This window comes from Lampetra fluviatilis, chromosome 39, assembly GCF_964198595.1.
Source record: "Lampetra fluviatilis chromosome 39, kcLamFluv1.1, whole genome shotgun sequence".
Classification (NCBI taxonomy): domain Eukaryota; kingdom Metazoa; phylum Chordata; class Hyperoartia; order Petromyzontiformes; family Petromyzontidae; genus Lampetra; species Lampetra fluviatilis.
The window spans coordinates 7,061,141-7,068,287 of NC_136313.1; positions in this window are offsets into that span (position 1 = coordinate 7,061,141).

The window sequence follows — 7,147 nt, forward strand, 5'->3', positions numbered from 1 at the left end:
ACAAACAAAAAAACAAAAACATGAACATGAAAACATCTTAAAGTGACTTTGTGCAAACAGAAAATCCAAGAAAAGACAGCAAAATATTGCAGAAAAAGCACCGTACACCAATACACGTCTTACACCAATCTCCATACCGTTTAAGATACGGATCCATCGCTTTTTTATTCTTCAATCCCCTGACAAGAAGAAATTAAGAGAGTCATGAGAAATCAGTGTGGTATCTATTAAAAAATTAAAACTTGTAATTTTACCAGGTAAGGCCCACTGAGCTACATAGCTCTTTTTCGGAAGCGACCTCAACGAAGTGGCTTATCGTGTGGAAATGTATCGCAGCCAAATACTCCAAACACATGCTTTCTAAATGTGGAGGAATAAACCGGAAGACACGGAGAAAAATACATGCGACCACGGAGAGAACATGCAAACTCCAAATGTACAGGCGTCAGGGTCGGGATAGAACCCACCACGACCATCTGCATACCAGGCGATTTGAGTTAACATCTCGCCACCGCGGTGGGTCACCCGGTATTTCTGCGAGTGACGTCAAGTCACCACTCATGGCATTTGAACTATTACCTGGTCAGCAGATTTCACATTGAGAGGGCCCAACATTGAGATGGTTGGCCAATTTTTACACGCTTTCTATTAACTCACTGTCTGTTGTTGTTGTTGTTGTCACATCATCAAATCTTGTAACTCAATTTGAAACCACTTCCCAATGTGGTATCGACTGCAAACGTGGTATACTTATGTCATACTGATGACAATACTATATTCTATCATTAAAGATAAAACAATTTAAACAAACTTTTTACACGCTTTCTATTAACTCTGTTGTTGTCGTCGTATCCTCAAATCTTGTAACTAAATTTTAACCCACTTCCCAATGTGGTATCGACTGCAAACTTGGTATACTTATGTCATACTGATGACAATACTATATTCTATCATAAAGAAAAAATAAATATTTTTAAACATTCTTTTTTATATGTTATGTTTCGCCTTGGGTCTAATTGTCCACGCTCAACTGACGTTGGCTGTAAATCACCACGGTCCCTTACGTTATGGCAAGCTTCGGGGCCACTTCCTGGAGTCGTTGAGTTATTCCATTACTAGTAGGGTACATTTCATTAAAGCGTGTTTTAAAAAAAGTTTTTTTTTGATATTACTTATTTTTGAGTACCCGGAGAAACCCAAACATAGGAGGGTATAAAACTAAAAGGCAATGCACAGATTGGTTCAGTTCAGGGGCGGTTTCTTCATTAGGGCGATTGGGCGACGCACCACCAATGTCATTCAACCACAGAGTCACGCTAGCCGTCACTGTGCCTCTGGATATAGTCCAATCAGCGTCATGCTACGTTCTGTGGAGTACCGCCTCTTTTTGGGCGATTTCCCTCCAGCTGAGAATCGCCCCGAGTGGTCCCATAGACTTACATTCAAAGATGTTTTTTTTCTAACGGGGGCGCTGCAATGCATTCTCTATGGCTTCCGGGAGGGCTCGCCTTAACGTGCTTACGTCATCATACGTGCTTACGTCATCATACGTAAGCACGTTTCATCCAACAATATAATTTGTCGCCACCTAGTGGAATCTTTAATAAAATAAACTTGAGTGGTTTGTTTTAATAGTGAGTATAGAAACAAACAAGATGTATTGTAAGAGTCACTTTATTTTTCATTAATATTAAAGAAGTGAAGTTGTCTTTACATGCTTAAGCTGTTAATTTATCCATTGCATGGGTGGACCTTATCCTTATCAATCATCCAGACATTTGCCCCCCCTGAGAGATTTTGCAGGAGCCGCCACTGGTTCAGTTGCTTTGTGGTGCCATCCCCTGGCCACCTCCACCGTCCAAGTGTTTAAATGTGACGGTGAAAATGTGCACCATCACTTTTGTCAATCCACAAAAAGTCAGACCCCCCCTCAAATATGACGTCACAAAGCTCTGCCCCCCCCCCCCCCAAAAAAATAAAACATGCTTCAAATCGCTTTAAACTATTGTCATTGTAGTGCGTATTTAATGTGGCGCTGCACTCTGATGTTGTAGGAGAAAACATTTATTTAAAAGTCAATTTAATTAAGTAGAACGTGTTGTCTATATTTATTTAAAGTCGTGCATTTTGATGCGACGTCACATTTTTCAACCCCCCCCCCCTCCTCGTCACACATCGTCACAAATGTCTGACCCCGCCCCCCCCCCCCAGGTGCGTGACGTCGTTTATGGACGGCCACTAACCGCTCCACTACACAGACGACGTCACGAATCAGTGAAGAGACGCCAACCCCTGGCCTAGACCTACAGGTGGGCAGCAGAGGGGAGTGCAGCAAACGCGGCACGTGCCGTGCTCTACCTCGTCTTCGCCAACCCTGCAATTACTGGAGTGGTGAAGTATGTTCTTGGGTTTTTTCGGTAAAGTCACGTAGGTGAAATTTTTTAATTAAAATTAATAAAAGTAAAATAAAAATCACGACGTTTCGGAGGCAACACAAGCTTCCGTCTTCAGGTGGAACCGTCACAGCACGATAGCTGTATCAAGTGAGAGAAATTCCAAGAAAACAGTCCTTGTATATATACTGGTTGAGGGTGGGAGGAGCCAAGGTAGGCCCTGAATATTATGCTTCAGCCGCACCGAACCTCACAAAAAATAATATTTAGGGCCTACCTTGGCTCCTCCCACCCTCAACCAGTATATACACAAGGACTGTTTTCTTGGAATTTCTCTCACTTGATACAGCTATCATGCTGTGACGGTTCCACCTGAAGACGGAAGCTTGTGTTGCCTCCGAAACGTCGTGATTTTTATTTTATTTTTTATTTTTTACTTTTATTAATTTTAATTTAACATTTTTACCTACGTGACTTTACCGAAAAAACCTAAGAATATGAATCCTTGCAGTCACGAAAGCTTCAATTCTAGAATGGTGAAGTATGGTCAAATAACCCCTGCGACCGACACGGTGTGGCGAGACCCGATGCAGACAAAGGCACTCGTGGGAGACCACTTTCAGGTCACTTCTGTCCGACGATAAATGTTCGGTAACAGAATCAATTGAGCTCATGACTCCTCTTAGGGGCCGTCCATGAATGACGTCACGCACCTGGGTGGGGGGGGGTCAGACATTTGTGACGATGTGTGACGAGGGGGGGGGGGGTGAGAAATGTGACGTCACATCAAAATGAGCAACTTTAAATAAATATAGACAACACGTTCTACTTAATTAATAGACTTTTTAATGTTTTCTCCTACATCAGAGTGCAGCGCCACATTAAAAACGCACTACAATGACAATAGTTTAAAGCGATTTGAAGCATGTTTTATTTTTTGGGGGGGTGGGGGGGCAGAGCTTTGTGATGTCATATTTGAGGGGGGGTCTGACTTATTATGACGCCGTGTGACGAGAGGGGGGGGGTAAAAAATCGTCCAAAATCGCGTGACGTCATTTATGGACGGCCCCTTATCTGCAAAAAAAAGTGCATTTAATAGGACGTGGCAAGTGTCGTGCGAGAGCGTGGTGTTAGCGAGAGCCTATGAACAAGGCAAGGCTGGCATAGGACACGAATGGGTGGTGTGGCCAGCACCACTGTTTAGCAGTGCCGTAGCTTATAGTTTATACGCAATTCAGGCGGAGCCCGTCTCGGGCAAGTGGTTCTTAGAACTTTACTGCATACTCTTAGGTTTTTTCGGTAAAGTCACGTCGGTAAAAAATAAATAATAAAAATAATATAGATAATAATAGAAATAAAATTAGTATCTATATTTTATTTTTATTTTTTACCCACGTGACTTTACCGAAAAAATCTAAGAGTATGAATCCTTTCTGTCACGAAAGCTTCAAATCTAATACTCTTAGTTCTTTCGGTAAAGTCACGTAGGTAAAAAAATGAAATAAAAATTTATAAAAATAAAACAATAAAAATCACGACGTTTCGGAGGCAACACAAGTCTCCGTCATTAGGTGGGACCGTCACAGCCAGATTTGCTGCATCAAGTGAGGGAGGGATTCAAGATGTAAGCTCTTAAGTACCAGTTAAGGGGGGAGGGAGGGGAGGGGCTTATCAGAATGTGGTAGCCAATGAATGGAACGTATCGGGAGGGGGGGGGGGGCTAACAGAGGGACGGGGTACTCGTGTAGGCCTCGGCAAGGTAAGGTAAATTACCTTTATTACCGGGTAAAAGGGTAAAGGTAAAGGGTAAAGGTTTCGACATGCCAAGGGGTAAGGTAAAGAGTAGGGTAAAGGTAGCTCAGAAGAATTACCCGGTAGGGTAAGGGTAGGGCGAATAATTACCCGGTAAATACAGTACCTTGTTTACCGCTAAAAGTTCCGTGGCGCAGTGACGCAGTCCGTGGCCTCCATTTTAAAGTGATGGCGGAGCACATGGAGACGGTCCACATTCTTGAGGTCGAGGTACTAGAGGACGAGGATGCCAGCAACGGCTTTTTTGGGGTTGCTGCGAACAGCAATCGAAAGAGGCAGCGGTATGCGTTCCCGTGGGAGCACACACACGATTGGATGGAGGGTGATCTGCATGCACAGCAAGGGAAGCGGCAGTGCGTGCACTGCCGCAAGTGGTTTTCCACCCACACGAACGCGTCGGGGTGGAAAGCCCACCTCAAGAAACACAACGTGCTCGCCCCAGGCAGCGAGGTCGGGACGTCGGCGTCGGCGAGCCGCCTAATACAGCAAATGCTGAGCCGGCCAGCAATCCCGGATCGCCTCCTGGTAAAGTTTGAGAACGCGGTGGTGGATTTTGTTATCCAAGGTGCAATCTCTTTGCGAGCCGCCGGCAGCGACAAGTTCAAGACCTTGGTCAACACATTGACGCAGAGATACGAGGGCCCATCGACCCGCACCATCATTCGCAGGATTGTCGAGCATCACGCCATCATGCTGCCCATCGTCGGGGCGTTCTTCTCCAACCTGGTCGAACCGCAACCTGAAGGGATTTTGGATGGTCACGGTGCACTGGATCGACAGCAAATCTGGTGCGTCAAAATCCATGCTGCTGACAATCCTCGATGTGCAGTCCGGAAGGGGTGTCGGCAAGCGCATTGGGGCCGCTTTGTTTGAGCACCTCCAAAGCCTCGGGCACAATATCTCGACCAAGCTGCTAGCTGTCACCAGCGACAATGGCTCCGATGCGAACAGTGCTGTCAAGACGTTGTTCGCCCTGGTCAACGTGGACGCCAGATATGAGCAGTTGCGGGCTTGCCACCATATTCGATGTGCGGATCATTCCGTCCAGATCGGTGTCGTCCAAGTTCTAAAACTGATCCAGTCAACAAATGCCGAACTGCGCAAGGCGCTCGTCAATATCAGGTGCAGCAAGGTCGTCCGGCAGTCGTACCACCGCGAGGCCGAGATCGCCAAGCTCGCCAGCAAGCACCAGGACTCGCCGACCAGGTGGCATTCGACGTTTGACATGGGCGACGACGCCATCAAGAAGCGTGTCCCATTGGACATTATTATGGCGCGCTTCCAGGATGTGATCGGTGTCGGTGCTTTATCTGAACTGCAGTGGGCAAACATCGAGGGCGTGACAGCATTCCTGCGAATGCCACGCCAGGTCATGGCCTCGTTGTCGGCGGACCACAATTCAACATTGGATCTCGTGCCGGTGACGATGGAGCACCTCGTTCGTCATTGCGATCACGGTGAAGCCGCCCTTAGAGCGATCAATGAGCCCTTGACTGCAACGGGGATGAAGGCCGGACTGGTGCGGTACCACCACCTACTGGTTCAGGAACCCGCCATTGTGGCATCCTACTTGAATCCACAGCTGCCGAAAACGACAGACCAAGACGAGCTGGCTACACTGAAGGCCATGATCCGCTCTGTCCTGCAGCATCGCTACTCCGACGTGCTCACGATCTTGCCGACGGCAGTTGCTGCCCATATGGAGGAGCGGTCGCTGTTCAGCACCCTGTTCAGCAACGTCGGCAACTCCATAGACGACGGCGATGAAGTCGATCGTTTTCTGAGCATGGACGTCACGACCGCCAGCGCCTTCATTGACGTAATGCAGTGGTGTTTTCTCCGCAAAGAGCTGCTCCCCGCCCACTACAAGATGGCCTGCGACTACTTGGGAGCGCCGGCGACGTCAACTCCCTGTGAACGTGCGAATAGCGGAGCCGGGCGGGAGTTCACATGCCTTCGCCAGTCGCTGTCAACGACGCTCTTCATAAAGTCCATGTGCTTGCGCTCATGGATCACGGCCGGCTGCCTGAAGGTTCCGTCTAACTGGGCTGGAGCGGCGCAGGATCTTATTGCCTGTCGTCCGTCCAAGGATGATGGCAATGACGAACTTGATCAGGTTGTTGATGAGATCGCCATTGACCAAGACGACTGGGACGAGGAGGTTATGGAGGACGGTGTCATCGACAGCCTAAACGCCCGATTTGAGAGTATTTTATATGAATAAAGCATATTCTTGGTTCTTTCGGTAAATTCACGTAGAATGGAAATAATAAAATAATAAAAATAAAATATAATACAATAATTCTCACGACGTTTCGGCCACAACGCAAGCAGCCGTCCTCAGGTGAAGACCAGGTCTCCACTCTACACTCTACATCCTGGCACCAGACAAACTCCAATGTACATCCTGGCACCAGACAAACTCCACTCAACATCCTGGCACCAGACAAACTCCACTCAACATCCTGGCACCTTACAAACTCCACTGTACATCCTGGCACCAGATAAACTCCACTCAACATCCTGGCACCAGACAAACTCCACTATACATCCTGGCACCAGACAAACTCCACTCTACATCCTGGCACCAGACAAACTCCACTATACATCCTGGCACCAGACAAACTCCACTCTACATCCTGGCACCAGACAAACTCCACTCTACATCCTGGCACCAGACAAACTCCACTCTACATCCTGGCACCAGACAAACTCCACTCAACATCCTGGCACCTTACAAACTCCACTGTACATCCTGGCACCAGATAAACTCCACTCTACATCCTGGCACCAGACAAACTCCACTATACATCCTGGCACCAGACAAACTCCACTCTACATCCTGGCACCAGACAAACTCCACTCTACATCCTGGCACCAGACAAACTCCACTCTACATCCTGGCACCAGACAAACTCCACTCTACATCCTGGCACTAGACA